The sequence below is a fragment of the Octopus bimaculoides genome, chromosome 7, assembly GCF_046866305.1.
Source record: "Octopus bimaculoides isolate indiv1 chromosome 7, ASM4686630v1, whole genome shotgun sequence".
Taxonomy (NCBI): domain Eukaryota; kingdom Metazoa; phylum Mollusca; class Cephalopoda; order Octopoda; family Octopodidae; genus Octopus; species Octopus bimaculoides.
The window spans coordinates 84,074,380-84,093,629 of record NC_142934.1 but is presented as its reverse complement, the minus strand read 5'-3'; the positions used below and the strand labels follow the sequence as shown (position 1 = coordinate 84,093,629).

Here is a 19,250-nt window from a genome sequence, read left to right as displayed (position 1 = left end):
AACATAAAGACAGACGAAATAGCGCTAACGTTTCTTATTTCTTTATAGCCCACAAAGGGCTAATCATAGAGGGTACAAACAAGGACAGACAAAGGGATTAAGTCGATTACATCAACCCCCGTACACAACTGGTACTTAATTTATCGACCCCGAAAGATGAAAAGGAAAGTCGACCTCGGTGGAATTCGAACTCAGAACGTAACGGCAGACCAAACACCGCTAAGCATTTCGCCCGACGTGGTAACGCTTCTGCCAGCTCACCGCCTTACCAACCCAGAAAAAATGAAACGCAAATGTATGAAAGACCGTGACGGGATTTGAACTCAGAGCGTAACCCTATGCAACTAAAACCCGCTTCATACTTCATCCATCCCTCAAAATAAAAAAAAAAGAATGATGTGTATTGCGACATTTACTTAAGTACCTTTACGCTGTGACCACTTATTTTGTTTTTTAGTGGAGAGGCATTGTTTACCTCGGTTTACATTATCCAGTTCTGCTTTCTCGGTTTCGTTTTGTTCTTTTTAAAGACAGTAAGGAAAATAACCAGGCTTCCCCAACGTGGGTCTGGATTTATATTACATTACATTTTTGTAATAGCTTTTCACCCTTTAACCTAAAATACTGTGCGAAGCAGATGTGCTTTCCTGTCTTATTGGAAGTATTTTACAACAACAAAAGAAAACAAAATGATGGATTGTTTCCTAGTTTTACCATTTTTACCCTAAATAACTTAAGTTCTTTTAACGATGTTCGCATCATTGTTTTAATGGCCATGCTAGTGGAGCATCGCTGTTTTTAACTGAGTCTTTTTGACTTGTTTTGTGTGTTTTTTTCTTTCGTACTTATTTTTTTTGCCAATGTTTTTATTGTAAATTATTTAAGCTAATTTATTTATTGGGTTAATTGCCTGTGTTGATAATCAATATTTTGACATTTACAAATCGCAGAGATCCATAAAGCCAGCGCTTATCTCTAGTTTCATGCAGCGTTAATTTGATCATAGATAAATCTCCCACTAGACTGAACGCTACTTTATTTATGTTTTTAATGATTTAGTCAGAGGAAGAAGGCCAGCGCCCATCAACAAACTCTTTTAGGGCCTCCATTCTCTTAAAGAGAAAGGAGGAAGCTATTCTCAAACCGGAGGTGGGATCGAACGTTTGCAGGAAAAGCGAACGCCACCAAAGCTACAAGGTATCAAAGAAAATAACGGAATAAGTGTTTTAAAATCTGTTTTAATTTTTTCCAAAAATAACTAAGAATGTGGACAGATTTAGTAAAATAACTATTTTGTTGTATCTTGGGAGGGTCATAGTCCCAAAAAGAAACAACCGCACTAGATCTACTTCATTTCTTTATTATTAATTAGACCATTAAGGCGGCGAGCTGACAGAATATTTTGCACGAGTAAATATAAAATGCTTGGCACATTTCGTTCGTCTTTATGTTCTGAGTTTAAATTCTGTTGAAGTCAACTTTGCCTTTCATCATTTCGGGGTCGATAAAGTAAGTACCAGGGACGTATGGTGGTCGATGCAATCGATTTTCCTCTTCCTTCAAAAGCAGATAGTCTTGTGCCAAAAATTGAAACCATTGTTAATTAATCCATCGGTTAATAGTATATCCAATTAATTTGGCGATTGTTTGATTAATTTTTCAGTCAACAAATTAGATATGTTAAAGTCCTTTCGTCACTATTCTGGACCTCATCAATGACATGCCCTCTCTACTCCAGGTCTGATTGATTGATCGAATTATTAATCAAAACAACCGGTTAATTTAAATTGATTAATAAAAAGTGAAAAAGTGAAATAGAACTAGTGCGTGTGTTTATCATTGGCATAACGACCGTCCCGATATACAACAAAACCTGTCTCAGCGCACAAGTTTACATCAAGAACTTTGCAAACCAAATACAAAAACGTAAAGCAAGTATATTTTCCGTTGTAAAGTTGGTGATTGGAACATAACTTAATAAAATGTGAAATATAATTATGACTGGAAATTTTAATTTAGATGTTAGCAGTTCAAAGCAATAATTTTTTCTATTAAAGAACTTGTTACGAGTTCTCAGTTAGGCTGGCATCAAGAGTTACTAAATAATAGTCTAAGCAACTCTTCTTTTCTTTTAATGTTTTTATAGCTTTTAAAGTCCTTTGAACGAGAAATAATGACAGATCTCGTCTCGAGATTATTAAGGATAACACAGGGTGTCAAAGGAACTTCTGTTTTCTATACGATGGCTCAAAATGTTATAATTAGCAGCCAAATCTTCTGCAGAGTTTACCGTCCGTACAGTTTTGATAATGGAGTAATATACTGAAGAGATCTGTGAAATGTTGTCGTATTATGATATAGTTTCGAGAGCCTGAGAGTGATGCTGTCATTCTATGATGATGCTGTTGTTTAGGCTGTTTCAACTCTGATCGAACAACAAACTCACCCTTTTTAGGAGTGTATTAAGGATTACATTATGTAGTGTATCCTCTCCGCTTTTAAAAAGATTTTTTTCCTATTGACGGTGCGGTGCGATAATGTTATTTCTAAGAGGGTAAGATAACCGCATGAAGGCTCCGTCGTAGGCTGAAACCAGGAGAGTAAACTAACAGAGCCTTATGTGATGTAAGGTTAAGTGGAAGTTTCAGATATTGAAACTAAAGGCATGGCTGTAAGGGTCAGCCTGGGTTATAGTCTTCTACTATAACCCAGGCTGACCAACGCTTCATGAGTAAATTTAGTTGACGGAAACTGTGAGGAAGCCCGTCATATATATATATATATATATATATATATATATATATATATATATATATATATATATATATATATAAGTGGCTGTGTGGTAAGTAGCTTGCTTACCAACCACATAGTTCCAGGTTCAGTCTTAATGCATGGCTCCTTGGGTATCTTCTACTATAGCCTCGGGCCGACCAAAGCTTTGAGTGGATTTGGTAGATGGAAACTGAAAGAAGCCCGTCTTGTGTGTGTGTGTGTTTGTCCCCCACTATCGCTTGACAACTAATGTTGGTGTGTTTACGTCCCCGTAATTTAGCAAAAGAATTCGATAGAATAAGTACTAGGCTTACAAAGAATAAGTCCTGGGGTCGATTTGTTCGACTAAAAGTGGTGCTTCAGCATGACCGCAATCAAATGACTGAAACAAATAAAAGAACATATATATATATATATATATATATATAAACAATATATGAGTATATGCATATATATGTACATGTATGTATATACGTTCATCCACATGTACATATAGATACATAACTGGGTACATGACGTGGCAAAAGAACAAGGACAAAAATGGTAATCAAGGTGCAACAAACAAGCAGGTCACATAGTAGAAACACCCCCTTCATCAGCTGCCACCATTAAAACTCCGGCGTTTCGAAGAATTAAGGCAGTACGCATCGTTAAAATGGTTCTTCCCACGAACACAAATTAAATTGTTTTCGTGGAGGGTAGTGGCGGACGGAAAACAAGACAGGAAAACGAAACGGTGAAATAAACAAACAAAAAGGCTGTACAGCCAGACGTGAAGTGTGTATGTCTCGAACGCTGTGAAGCACGTACAGGAGGGGCAAAGAAGTACGTGCGAGCTTGGTGATTCCAAGAACGGAAAGAAATAGCAGCCGGACACACGTGACCAAGGCTGTATGAAGAGAAAGAGTAGCAGAGGGAAAAGGAGGGGAGGAAGTAGAATAAAAGTGAGCAACGAGAGGTAGAGAGAGAGAGAGAGAGAGAGAGATAGTAGTAGTAACGGTGAGAGGCGAAGGACGAGTAACAAGAGATAGAGAGAGAAGTAGTGACAGGTAGAGGCGAAGAACAGTAGAGGGAAGAATGAGAGGGGGAGATAGAAGTAGAGAGAGTCGCGTTAGAAAAATAGTTAAAAACTTACTGTATATATATATATATATATATATATATATATATATATATATATATATATATATATATATATATATATATATATGAAAGAAATTAAAGAAGGAAAATGCACACACTTTACATGTGTGTGTGTGTGTGTGTGTGTGTGTGTGTGTGTGTATGCGTGTTTTTGTCTCTGTGTTTGTCTCCCACCTTTGCTTGATAACCGATGTTAAATTTTTTACGTCCCCGGAACATTTGCGGTTCGGCAAAAAGTGTGCGATAGAATAAGTACCAGATTAAAAAGAAACTACTGGAATCGATTTGAACGACTAAACCCTTCAAGGTGGTGCCCTAGCATGGCCGTAGTCCGATGCATGAAACAAGTAAAAAAAATACAGATAACCAATTAACCGTAGATGACAGCGTGTCTCTGCAACTGTGAAGAGTCGAGGAAATCAAAATGGCGGTGAATGTAAAACAATGTTACTAAAAGAGACTGTTTTAAATTTTCTCTGAAATGTTTTATTCTGTTACAGATGGAAGCAGACGTTTGTGACTGTGCAATAGAATGTCGGACTGAAAGCCTCTAGGTGTTTATTCCGGCTCTCTACCTTCAAAGTTCAAATTGTGCTGAGGTCCACTTCACGCTTTTCCCTATTTTCAAAACATTTTTCCAACATTGGTCGTCAAGCTGTTTGTGATACCAACGCAAACATAAAGGCACACACACACACACACACACACACATACACACACACATACGCACACACACACGCACACACACACACACACACACACACGCACACACACACACACACACTCACACACACACACACTCACACACACACACACACACACATACATTTATCTATGACGGGTTTCCACACAGTTTCCGTCTACCAAATTCACTTTATAATGCATTAGTCGGCACCACTAGCGTAGCTACAGTGTATGCCGCCCAGAGCGGCCCTTCCATTTGCCGCCTCCGGACTCTACAAGAAACACATATTGCTTACAGCAGACCCAAAAGTGGTGCTCTTTTAGAAGTGCCGCCCGGGGTGGACCGCCCCTACAGTCACCTCCATAGCTACGCTCGTGGCCGGCAAGGAGCTATAGTCGAAGACTCTTGCCCAATGTGCTGCATAATGGGACTGAACTCCGAACCACGTAGTTGCAAAGCAAGCTAAGCAAATTTTAAAAATGAAAAAATTTTATACTATAGCTGGCAACTATTAAAGCATTCGTTTTATAGAATTAATTAATTTAATTGTATCTGCTCCATCATGCAAATGACCAACAAAACGAAAATGTCGTGAAATAATGATTGATCCTTTGGTAACCTATAACCAAGACGCTATTGTTCACAAATACATGATATAAAAAGCCGTGTTAACACCCGGTAATATTTTGATAGCAGCAGACATTTTGTCTGGAAAGTTAATATATAAAGCTAGGTTTAGCGATTGTAAATATCAATGTTGGTCTGGATAAACATATACACATACATATTTAGACATGTAAACAGTTAACTGAAAGTGCCACTGTGTATATACATATGTACATACATTGACACACTGTCACACAAACACACACACTCACAGTCTATCACAGGCAAGTATACGCGTGTGTGCATGCATATACACGCGTATATACACACATGTTTATTTTCAAAAAGTAAACTATTATTATAGATGCATAAACACAACCCGTTTCTGCTTATAAATAAACAAGATTGATGAGAGCATTCTTACTCATGGATATCTATACCCGCACGCACACTCCATCACAAATTCACACACACCTACACATACGCATGCATATGCATAGACATACACGTGTGCGCGTATACACATACGTATGTACATGCGCACACACGCCACATACGCACTTGAATAGGCAATAGAGATTGACTGATTATACCGTCAATATTTACACTATGAAAGGACGTATTTATATTCATACATTTATATTCACGCACATGACATTGAAAACAATCTATCGAACACACACACACACACACACACACACACACACACACACACACATACGCATACACACAAACACAAACATACACACATACACACACGCGTGTCCCTGAATCACAAAGAGGAATGATGAAAAATTATGCCATTAGAAAAAGTTGAAGAATTTTACACTGACATGACGTAAAAATCTAATTAATATCTCCTTAACATCAGTTCTCGCCCTCCACCCCACTTTCCACCTAATAAATTAGGATATCACGATCTCACCATAGGTTAAACCGATGACATTAAGCAGAAATAATTTCCTAAATTGAAGCCATTGAAGACAATTGAATGGGGTCTGGTATTCTATGTATTATTGAAGAGAGGAAGGCGGTGAGCTGAGAGAATGGTTAGCGCGTCAGTCAAATTGCTTAGTGGCACTTCTTCCAACTCATTATGTTTCGAAGTTCAACTTTTGCGAGGTCAACTTTGCCTTTCATCTTTTCGGGGTCGATAAAATAAGTACCAGTGGAGCAACGGGGTCGACGTAATCGACTTCCTCTTCCTCTACTATTTTAGGACTTGTGCCAGCAATAAAATTGTTGTTGTTGTTGTTGTTGTTGTTGTTGTTGTTATTATTATTATTATTATTATTATTATTATTATCATTATTATTATTATTATTATTATTATTTCCCTTTCACAAAACTAGTTTGGCACTAATTTTTCCTGCATCAAACCATACCAATCACTGTATACATGCATGAATACATATACATTCACACACATACATGTATATATATATATATATATATATATATATATATATATATATATATATATATATATATATATATATACATATATGCATGCACACACAAATATATCAACCTGCCTATATATTATATATTTTTATTCTTTTGCTTGTTTCAGTCGTTTGGCTGCAGCCATGCTGGAGCACCGCCTTTAGTCGAACAAATCGACCCCAGTACTTATTCTTTGTAAGCCTAATACTTTTCTATCGGTCTGCTTTGCCGAACCGCTAAGTTACGGGGACGTAAGCACACCAACATTGGTTGTCAAGAGATGGTGCGGGGGACAAACACAGACGCACAAATCCATACATATATACAACGAGCTTATTCCAGTTTCCGTCTACCAAATCTACTTATAAGGCCTTGGTCAGCCCGAGGCTATAGTAGAAGGCACTTGCCCAAGGTGCCACGCAGCGGGACTGAACCCAGAACCATGTGGTTGAGAAACAAGCTTCTTACCACACAACCACTCATATGTATGTATGTATGTATGTATGTATATATATATATATATATATATATATATATATATATATTATAAAACAACATGTAGCTCCTACTAAATGGGTCGAGTGCCCTTTTCTTTCGTTTGTCCACACACACACACATATATGCATATATGTATGCATGTACTATATACATACACACATATATATATATATATATATATATATACGCGAGTAAAAATAAATACAAAAAAGGTGGATTTTTTTGTATGATTGTGTATAGAGGAATATATTATTTTGCTTAAAAGAGTTCCAACACTGTCTGTTTTTTATGTTTTATTTATATTCCTGCAGAACTAATGTGGGGTATAGAATATGGAATATACAATATATAATATGATATACAATATACAATATAAAATAAAATAAAATAAAAATGGATGGCACCATGAAAGAAAGTATTGAATGTAGATGAAATATTGAGTGTTCAATATAAAGGATCAAATATATAAATATATAAATATAAATATATATATATAAAGGCGACTCGAGTTTCAGGGCTATTTCCCTTCGTCATGGCCGGTATGACAGACTTTAACAGACAGTCTGTTAAAGTCTGTCATACCGGCCATGACGAAGGGAAATAGCCCTGAAACTCGAGTCGCCTTTATATATATATATTTATATTTATATATTTATATATTTGATCCTTTATATTGAACACTCAATATTTCATCTACATTCAATACTTTCTTTCATGGTGCCATCCATTTTTATTTTATTTTATTTTATATTGTATATTGTATATCATATTATATATTGTATATTCCATATTCTATACCCCACATTAGTTCTGCAGGAATATAAATAAAACATAAAAAACAGACAGTGTTGGAACTCTTTTAAGCAAAATAATATATATATATATATATGCATAAATGTATACACACTCACACATATACATATATATGCATACACACACGACTGAATGTGTGTGCGTGTTTCTACGCGCGCGTGTGCGTGTTTCTGCTTGCCCGCGTGCGTATTGTACCAACGTCTACCAGTGACGTCTCTGAGGATCCCTCTGTCATCATTATCTTTCTCTCCGTCGTAACGATTACCTGATAAACTAAAAATGCAGCGCGTGTTGCAAAACTAACAACAATTTCCATCTGATGCGCCTCTCTCGGCGAAAGGCTGACCGGAAGCAATGTCCCCGAACTGTCTCACGAAGCATAACTTAGTCATATCCTGCAGCCAATACTATTTAAGCGATCGTACTACAATCTATTATCGCCATATTACCAAGAATTTTTTAAGGTTTTTTTTTGTTTTTGTTATTTACATGGGAAAGCCTAGCCTTATATTAACTTAATGTCGATGGATTTCGGTTGATATAATTATTTAAACTGATACAAAGGCAATATTCTAAAAGACATAAAACCTCATTAACAACAGCTGAGATAAATCTGTCATCTGTTCGTTTTTTTCTTTTGTTGTTGTTTTTTGCATTTTTTTTTCTCTTTGTTTTGTAGACACATAATCTCTGGAGAATTGATGAGGCTTTCAGTTGAATGAAATGTTTGGAATAAACTGCTGGCGTAGAATGAAACAAAAACAGAAAAGAAAACAGAGGAAACATAAGAAAGGAAGTTTGATAGACTGAACAATGAGGGGGGGGGGAGAGATACGATAAAGGGGAAAATATAAATAGTGAAAGAAAAATTAGTACACGAAGACAATTATGGATATAAAAAAAATGTTTGTTTGACACTCAGTTGCGCTAAAATTAAACTTGAAAAATAACATACTACAGCGCAACTGATAACATTCTATATGATAATATTATATTAACCCCAAGGCGGTGAGCTGGCGGAAACGTTAGCACGTCAGGCAAAATGCTTCGCGGTATTTCGTCTATCTTTACGTTCTGAGTTCAAATTCCGCCGAGGTCGACTTTGCCTTTCATCTTTTCGAGGTCGATAAATTAAGTACCAGTTGTGTACCAGGGTCGATCTAATCGACTGGCCCCCTCCCCACCAAAATTTCGGGCCTTGTGCCTAGAGTAGAAAAGAATATTATATTGACCCCTAAGGCGGAAATGTGGTAGAACAGTTAGCACGTCGGGTGAAATGCTTTGCGGTATTTCGCCAGGCTTTACGTTCTGAGTTCAAATTCCGCTGAGGTCGACTTTTCTTTTCATCTTTTTGAGGATCAATAAAATAAGTACTACTTGGCGTCGATATAATCGGCTTACTCTCTCTTTGTCTCTCATCCGAACTTGTTGACCTTGTGCCAAAGTTTGAAACCAACGTTGCATTAATCCCAAAGCAAAGGTACGTAGCCAAGTGGTTTCGATTCTCAGAATGCTTGTATGTTGCGCTCTTGAGCAAAACACACCATTTCATGTTGCTCCGGTCCACTCAGCTGCAAATGAGTTCTAGCAATAGCTTGGAAAGGAATTCAGAAAAAACCGACGTCTCGCTTAGGGGTGAGTGTTGTAATCTCAATCCATTATACGCCATGGAAACCGGGTAACCGCCCCTATGAGTCCTGGGTCCATGGACAGTCATGTCCGGGGATTGATGATGATGATGATCTAAGAGGTAAAATTCTCAGGGAAAGCTAGCAGGACTAACAATCCGAAAACAATTTAGATTTCTCTTAGTTTCCATCCAGTTTTTGGTACAACCAAATCCATTTAATCATTCTTTGAAAAACTGTAGTGAACAGAAAATAACTTCTCAGATTCTACATTTTACAACAGTAACTCTACTTCAGCACAGTACCGATTTACAGTTAGGTGAGTGGGTTTTCCGACTGTGCAAAGCACGGCAGTACCGCTTGCATTTTTCGTAGTAGACTTATCCACAGTGGTGGATAAAAGTCTCTCAGTTAGTATCACTGTTATTGCCTATCCTGCTGCAGTTCAGTGGCAGGTAAAGTACTTCGGGATGTGAAGGTTATAGACGTTGGTTGTTTATAGACTGTAGAGGGATATACTAAGCAAGATGGTTGCAGTTATCTGTTTTAGCTGTCTCGAGTGGCTTAGCGTAAACAAACATTTGGTGCTTGGAGTAGTCGGCATAGAACTGGTGAAGCTCTGAGCGGTTATCTAATCTGAAGTACCGAAAGGTGTTTGAGCTATTGCACGCTATGTTGCCTCCTTAGAAAATGATTCAGTGATCCATGGCTGCCGAGGCAATGATGTCTGTGTAAGACATTAGTGGTACTGTGTTAGTATCTCTTTCTGTCTGGGAAGAAGGCAAATACGAGTGGATATAATTTAGTGAAACAGATCAGAATGACAAACGATTTGACCCCCAGTGTGAGCAGTTTCAGTGAGAGAGGAGCGCAAATTCTAGTGTACATTAAAGTCCCTAAATACAATGATTTTATAGATAGGTTAAGATACAGTGAAAAGACTTGGACACCAGAGAAATCATATGTAGATAAACAGAAGTCAGTTTGAAATATTTTATTACGCATCCTCTAGTAAATCTGTGGCTTTGTGACTAAGTAATTATTAAGTGTTGTATAATTATAAACCATAGGCTTATGACGTAGTCCTAGAACATAGTCAACAAACATAACTGAAATAACAGAAGCATTAATTGAGGACAATCCATTTACGAAAGCACCCATAGTGAGTCCATAACGATATTGTTCTACTATTATACTTTACGATGTACACTTCTTTAGTGGAGGCGCAATGGCTCAGTGATTAGGGCCAGCCTTGTCATACACAGTGTCAAGCTGAATCTCCCCGAGAACTACATTAATGGTACACGTGTCTGTGGAGTTCTCAGCCACTTGCACGTTAATTTCACGAGCAAGCTGTTCCGTTGATTGGATCAACTGGAACTCTCGTCGTCGTAACCGACGGAGTGTCACGATGCAGTTCTTTTATTGAGATTGTGCAGACCACAAAGAAACTCGTAACTGACGCCTTGTAGCAAATTACTGTCTGGCGAATATCTCTTTTTCCTTATTTAAATACACTTTTTCTAGTTCTTGTATTGCTGCACCAAAGTCTATAATAACCACAAAATACTCGTACGATATTGCCGCCATATATTTTTTTGAGTATAACAGTTTGTCAGATGCTCTTTCATGACACTCGGTAATGAAATTTTCAAAAGTTCTTCACTGAATTCCTTCTCGGCAACAGGTAAGTTTGGATTTACATCAAACTTCTAAGGCGGGTTATGCGTTCCATCTTACTGGTTTGGGAGTTGAGTAAATTGTTATAAATCAAAAAAACAAAAAACAAAAAAAACACCGAATGTTATGTCATTCTACTCATAACAAACCATAGTTAACAAATAACATAAATGAGAGGACAGAAGCCAAACGTAGATTCTTAAAAGAAAATGTTGCACATAAAAATAGCATAAGAGACAATAACAAATAAAACAAAATGTTTCTGCTATTTATAACAGTAAACTATGATGCTTAGTTACAGCTACGTGGAGTAGCCCAGTGGAAGTTTAGTTTCATCGACCCACAGACAGACAGACAGACAGATTGATATATAGAAAGATAGATAGATAGGCGAGCGAGCAGAAGGCGGCGAGCTGGCAGAAACGTTAGCAATATTTCGTCTGTCTTTACGTTCCGCCGAGGTCGATTTTGCCTTTCATATTTTCGGGTCGATAAATTAAGTACCAGTTACGCACTGATGTCGACGTAATCGACTTGATCCCTTTGTCTGTCTCTGTTTGTCCCCTCTATGTTTAGCCCCTTCTGGGCAATAAAGAAATAAGATAGATAGATAGATAGATAGATAGATAGATAGATAGATAGATAGATAGATAGATAAATTTATAGATACATAAATAAATAAATAGATTGATAGCAGATACATAGATAAATAAATAATTATAGATTAATGGCTAGATAGACAGATAAAATATATACTTAGATAAATAAATTGATAATAGATCGATCGATGAATAAATAAATAGACAGATTGATCGATCGATCTTAATAATGTAGCATTTTTTTTTTCATGTCCAGCCCATTTTCAAACATCGTAAATGTGGAACGTCAACTAAACCAAAAATAAGTTTTAAGGCGTAGATGGTATTTATTAGATTAGATAAAAGTTTTGGTTAATTATTTAAATTTAATGATTAAATTTTTTATGACGTAATCTCTGAACAAATGTGCAAGAGAAAAAGAACTCGTTTCTTTTTACTGATATCCATTCATTTATTTTTTTATGGATCACCTTATAATACACTAGGAAAATAACAAACTAAGCACTCAAACTTGATGTTACATCTTATGATAATAATAATAATAATAATAATAATAATAATAATAATAATAATAGTTATTCTGGGTGCTCCCTATGGTTGCTACTTTAATTTGTTTTTTTAGCAAGGCCTATAATATTGGAGGAAATATGATCCACTTTGAAAGGTTACGGAACCCCAACATTATCTAAATTGATTTATAAATAATGCATAAATAATATTTCTGTCTTCGTATTTTAAATGTTTTATTATTTGGAGAAAACTGAGAAGTACTCATCCCTTTGTTCAGGTCCTCCGAAACTGGTGTGTAAGAGAGAGAGAGAGAGAGAGAGAGAGAGAGAGAGAGAGAGAGAGAGAGAGAGAGAGAGAGAGAGAGAGAGAGAGAGAGAGAGAGGAAGTTATCCTCTTACTAACCGAATACTTAGAAGAGAGAAATCTCCGCTAAAAGCACCCATGGGCCAGGCAGTTGTCCTAAAGGTATCCATGAGCCAGATGGTTGTTCTAAAGGCACCCACGAGTCAGGTGGCTATGTTAGAAACGCTTACAGGCCAGGCCCTTACTCAAAAGGGTCCCATGGACCAGATGAGTGTACTAAAGCTTCCAATGGTTGTGCTATAAACACTCATGGGTCAGATGCTAGTACTAAACAAAGCAATGGATCAAATATATTGCTCCAAAAGAGGAACGATCCCTCCGACGCACTGTTTCACGGTTCCCGTTGACTAAATTTCATTTACAAGGTTTTGGTGAAGCCAAGGTTATGGTTGACTATTCTTGCTCAAGATGTCGCGAAATGGATTCGAACAAGAAGTTATGTCATTGCGAAGTGCGCGTTTAACCCGTCATGCGTGCATCCATTTGAGGGGACGCAAAACAAAGATCAAAATCTCAGAAGGCCGACACTGCAATACGTTTTCGAATTTTGCTTGAATCCATTTCACTTCATTTAAATGATCAAAGACATCGAGAACGGCATGAACGACACAATCTCATTCCCTTTCTTTGTAAATTTATAGTCTTTAACTCAAGTTAGAAACCAAAATATAATAATAGCGGCTTCAGTGCCAAGGAATGATTAGGAATAAACGAACTTTTGGTTAGTTAAAATTTGTTTGTGACATATTCTAACTTCCAGAGGCAAATTCACTGCAATTACCGTAGGGAAAATAATCTCGCTTATGGAAAAACGTGTAAAAGCGCTATATCTTCCCTCTGGCGGATTCCCATATGTCACAAAATATAGTGTTTGAAAGCGTTGAGTTATTTGCATACTGCAGTAACGTATATTTACCACTTAAATCTTAAACGTAGCTTATTAGACCTTATTAGACACAAATAATTATTCCCTAACAAATAATTATTCCCAAACTCATAACATGATATATTTTCCACAAGTTTGAAGGCTGGTTCTCCTGAAATAACATATTATTTCTTTGGCAACATCATATGAAAATATGAATAAATTATATAAATAAATAGATCAAAAAATATCTCCAGCAACTCAGGTTATAATTTATAACATTCAGACATACTTTTTTGGTGGCTCCGCATGGGAAATTTGCTAGGAAACACCGAATTCTCATTATCTTAGATTTACATCAGTCGATTCAGTGTAGTTACTTCGCCTAATAGCAACATTGGACGGTATTTAACAAGTTACAATCTTCTTCACTAACACATGTGAACATTAATCTCTCTTTGTTAAGTTTGTATTAAATACAGTGTAGAAGGAGGATAGTTTCTCGCCCGCAAAGTTGTAATGGCTGGTGAACATAATATAGGTTTTTTTTTTTTTTTTATCCTTTTTCTGAAATTGTTCCAATTGTGTCAGTTTTATTCATTTAAAAAGAAGAAAATGAAAACTTTGGATTAGTAAAACTGCAACAAACATATCAATAAAGAACTAAAAGAAGCAATAAAATATGCTTCAGTAACGACGAAGTGTAGTAAAATTCAGTAGTCGATAACATTAATGATGTCGATAAAACGATCGCTACATCAACTGCAGTATTTTCTTTGTTAGAAATTTTTCTCTGGTTATGGTTGTGTGATACGCACAGACAAGGAGATATTACCAAAGCTATCAAAAAAAAAAAAAAAAAAAAAATGAGAGAGAGAGAGAAAAAAAAGGAAAAGCTAGAAGTAACATCACAAATTGTGGTACAATGCTACAATAGTGGACTTAGATATAATGGAGAAATGTTCTACTAAACTTCTGTTCAGGAATCAAGCGATGAACAGACATAAATAGCATTTGTTTGATTTCTTTTGCTTTCCGACATTTAAAAAGAAAGAATTTATAATTATCTCGTTTATCATCATACTCAACAATTTCCCCGTCTATTTTCCCCAAAACTTCAAGGGCCTTCAACGAACACAAAACTGCTATGAAAAATAACAAAACAAATACAAAAAAAAAAAAATTAAAACATGAAAGTGATCGATAAATCGATATTTAGTAATAGCAATGATAATCCAGATGTAGATGAAACGGTAAACTATTAAACTTTAGAGCAAGGACAGTTATTTCGATATTAATTAGTAACTGAGATTTTGCTTACTTCATTTCCTACTGTTTCTTAGCCATATTATCAGGTTAATGAAGTAGAGCTCTTGACTGGAAATTGCTACTTTTAGCGAAACTTCTGAAAGATTATAGATTTACTCCACTTCGTAGGTAAAATCATAAAAAGATGGCATTCAATTACTGAGCGCCATGACTCATTGGCAATCACGATATAAGTTGACGCGGTAGTTAGTAGCTAGTTTTTACTTCTACTTTCTTGTACTGTGCTAAGTTTCGATATAGTTTCGAAAACAAAGTTTCTTACAAGAAAGATGATGAATGATTTGGCTTCGTAAAATCTTCCTTATTAATTTTAATTTCATTAAAAGAATATTTTGAAGGCGACGAGCTAGAAAAGTTGTTAGCTTGCCAAACAAGATGCTTAGCGGCATTCCTTTCGACTTTACATTCTGAGTAACAATTTCTTTATTGTCTATAAAAGACGAACATAGAGGGGACGAACATGGACACCACAACATATCGCGTTTGTTACAATGAAACGTGTTTTAAAAATTCATATAAATATAAAAAGATATAAAATCGAAAAATGGAAGAAATCGAAACATTTGAATCACTTTTTGTTATAAATCGATACGGGGCTCCAATCAACCCGCCGGCTGTTTTCACACTTTTTCCTTGTTCCCCCCCCCCCGAACTGGCTACACCAGCTCGACACCTTCCACTCGCATCATACTTACTACAGGCATCCATCTTTTCCGGAACATATCTTGAGACAGGGACTTCCTCTCCAGACGGATCTCACTCCGCAGGTGATAGTTAAAAAAACTAATCAACCCGCGTCCAGAGATGAATTTACCTGTCTCAATTCCTCTTCCACGCGTCGTCCATATTGTGTCTTTCAGTATGGCCACTACGCAGAAGAAACTTACCTTACGTTCCATGTTAAAGGAGAAAGGTGGTATAATCTTTATAAACGTTCCGAGTAACAAATACCACCGAGATCGACTTTGCCTTTTAACCATTTCGGGGGCCAAAAAAAAAAATAAGTAACTGGTCATGGAATCGACTAGCCCTTTCCCTCACCTAAAATCTCAAGCCTTGTACCGAGTGGCTGTGTGGTAAGTAGCTTGCTTACGAACCACATGATTCCGGGTTCAGTCGCACTACGTGGCACCTTAGGCAAGTGTCTTCTACTATAGCCTCGGGCCAACCAAAACCTTGTGAGTGGATTTGGTAGACGGAAACTGAAAGAAGCCCGTCGTATATGTGTGTGTGTCTGTATGCGTGTCTGTGTTTGTCCCCCCCAACATCGCTTGACAACCGATGCTGGTGTGTTTATGTCCCTGTAATCTAGCGGTTTGGCAAAAGGGAACGACAGAATAAGTACTAGGCTTACAAAGAATAAGTCCTGGGGTCGATTTGCTCGACTAAAGGCGGTGCTCCAGCATGGCCACAGTCAAATGACTGAAACAAGTAAAAGGGTATAGTAGAAAAGAAAAACATAAGTAGTTGGTACTCATTTGGTTGGTAGTCAGGAGCTACATTTTACTCTTCTTATATTGGTTCCAAATTTTGGTACAAAACCAGCATTTTCGGATGGCATGGAATAAATCGATTACATCAATGCCAGGTCTCAGCTGGTAATTGCTTTATCGATCCTCAAAAGGTAAAGTGGGCCTCGGCCGAATTTTCACTTCGGTGGAAACTGACGAAATGCCGCTAAGCATTTTGCTCGGCATGCTAATGATTCTGTCAGCTCACCGCCCTATTTTCTGATTGTGTTGGTTTCAAATTTTAACACAAGGCCAGCAATTTCGGGCGAGGGGTAAGTCGATTATATCGGCCTAAGTACTCCACAAATACCTAACTTATCAACCCCGATAGAGTGAAAGGCAAAATCAATCTCAGCGACATTTCGTCCGTATTTACGTTCTGAGTTCAAATTCCACTAAGCATTTCGTCCGGCATGCTAACAGTCCTGCCTGCTTACTTCCTTATACTTATTTCTTTATTGCTCACAGGGGGCTAAACATATAGGGGACAAACAAGGACGGACAAAGGGATTAAGTCGATTACATCGACCCCAGTGCATAACTGGTACTTATTTAATCGACCCTGAAAGGATGAAAGGCAAAGTCGACCACGGCGGAATTTGAACTCAGAACGTAACGGCAGACGAAATACCGCTAAGCATTTCGCCCGGCTTGCTAACCATTCTGCCAGCTCGCCGTCCTTCTGCTTTCTTATATTATACCAAGTTTAAGTAGTGTCCCAGTTTCAGCAGAGTCCCGAAAAGAAGATTCCAGAAAAATTATGAACGATTCAGTTTCGTAAAATATTCCTCAACACATATAAAATCTATTTTGTCGAGTGTTGTCAGTTTTGCTTTGATAAGTCATTAACTATGTTTAATAATCTTTAATCATTTACTTGTTTCAGTCATTGAACTGTGACCATACTAGAGCACCACATAGAAGGGTTTTAATCGAATTAATCGACACCGGTACATGGATTTTAAAGTCTGGTACTTTTTCTATCGGGTGTCTTTTGCCGAACCGTCAACTTACAGGAGGTGGGCAGGGAGTAAACAAACGAACACCGGTTATCGACTAGTTAGGTGAGGAATGGAAAATACGTCACCGACATATGTGCACGCGCGCGTTCACACACACAAACACACACACATATGCAAATATATCTATTTGTCTATCTACGCGTTGCTTACTTTCAAATTTTATTCACCAAATCTCTTGATTTTGTTTTTGGTTTTTACCCTACCAAATTCTGGTGCCTCAAACATTTTATGTACCACATTTAATCTTTTGATTAAATCTATATTATTATTACGCGTATATATAGGATCTTTTTTAAAACGGGGGCCACATTTTTCATTAACGAAACACTTTGAAACTTGGAACACTGGTAGAATGTGTCATATAAAACATCTTTTTCTCTTAGTCTTCTTAAAAAAAAAGAAATCCATAAGATATTCCATGTTAAAGTTGTCGTATTTCTGTAATTTCAACCAATCACTGACGTCCATTCAGCCGATATACATTAAGTGCCGACTACATAAACAAACGATTCTGAAACAATTAACCCTAACCCTAACCCTAGGGTTAGGGTTAGAGTTAGGGTTAGGGTTAAAGCAAATTTAAAATGAAAAAAGCAAATAAAACGAAGGTATGGAGATTAAATACGCTTTACATCGCTTAATCAGCCAAAGGAGTAAATATAAACAACTGAATACTTGTCAGTGATTGGTTGAAAATATCGAAATAAGACAATTTTTTACATGAAATAAATTCGAATACAAAAATATTTTTCTGTTCTATAACACAAAATAGATAAGTATACGAAGTTTGAAAGTCTTTCGGTACCAAAAACACTACGTAAAACATTAATGAAAAATGTGGCCCCCGTTTTAAAATAGATCCTATATATATATATATATATATATATATATATATATATATCATCGATGTCACATGTGCCTTGTTTAAACGCTCATTAGCTGCGGGATAGCATCCTTTGAAAAGTCCCTTCATGACACAGAATGTTAAAGAACACTGAATATTCGAGACAATCAATTAGACTTGCTTTATGGTGAGCCGGGCTTTTACATAGTTTCCATTTATCAAATTCAGCTCACAAGGTTTTGGTCGGCTGTGGCGTATAATAGAAGATACTTGTCCAAGGTGCTGTGCAGTGGGTCTGAACTCGAAATCATATGATTGCAAAGAGTGCTTTTTAACCACACAGCTATACCTGCACCGAAGACTTCATTTCAGTTTCTTTATAAATTCCATTCGCACGAATTTTTTCTTTCTCATTTCTTCAATATATTGGTATTATTTTTATAACTTACTAAACATACTTGATACCTCCAGTTAATCGGATTTTCGTGTTTCCATGTCTTGGAAAACTACTTAACTCTGAATGAACGAACGATGCCACTTTAACTAAATTTTGTATTCGTTGTTTAGTAGGAAACTGGTGTTTTGAAAATATCCAATTTCTTAAATTTTCTTCAGTGCTTAAATCTATTTTGTTGTCTGAGATATCCAAATTCTTTGATTTTCTTTAGAGGTTAAATCTATATTTTTGTCTGAGAGTCAAGTATCTTATGAGTAAAGTGTAACTCGAGAAAAGCCAGCTGTGGTTCACTAATACTGAGAGGGTGCTTTGTGTTTTCCAAATAATATCATAATTTATTATTAGAATTCTCATAAAGGTTACGAACTGGCACAATCGTTAGCTTGCCGGGCGAAGTGCTTAGTAACAGTTCTGACGTTCAGAGTTCAAATTTCACCGATGTGGACTTTGCCTTCCGTCTTTTTAGAGTCGATAAA

At 36.7% G+C, this 19,250-nt stretch overlaps 1 long non-coding RNA gene across 1 annotated transcript; it reads right to left on the bottom strand.

The window, feature by feature from the left end:
• Nucleotides 1-12,984: 12,984 nt before the first annotated feature.
• On the bottom strand, nt 12,985-15,730 carry LOC149134795 (uncharacterized). Its single transcript, XR_016242466.1, has 2 exons — nt 14,933-15,730; nt 12,985-14,451 (listed from the first exon to the last, which is right to left on the bottom strand). It is a non-coding gene; the product is annotated as an uncharacterized LOC149134795 (long non-coding RNA).
• Nucleotides 15,731-19,250: the final 3,520 nt, after the last annotated feature.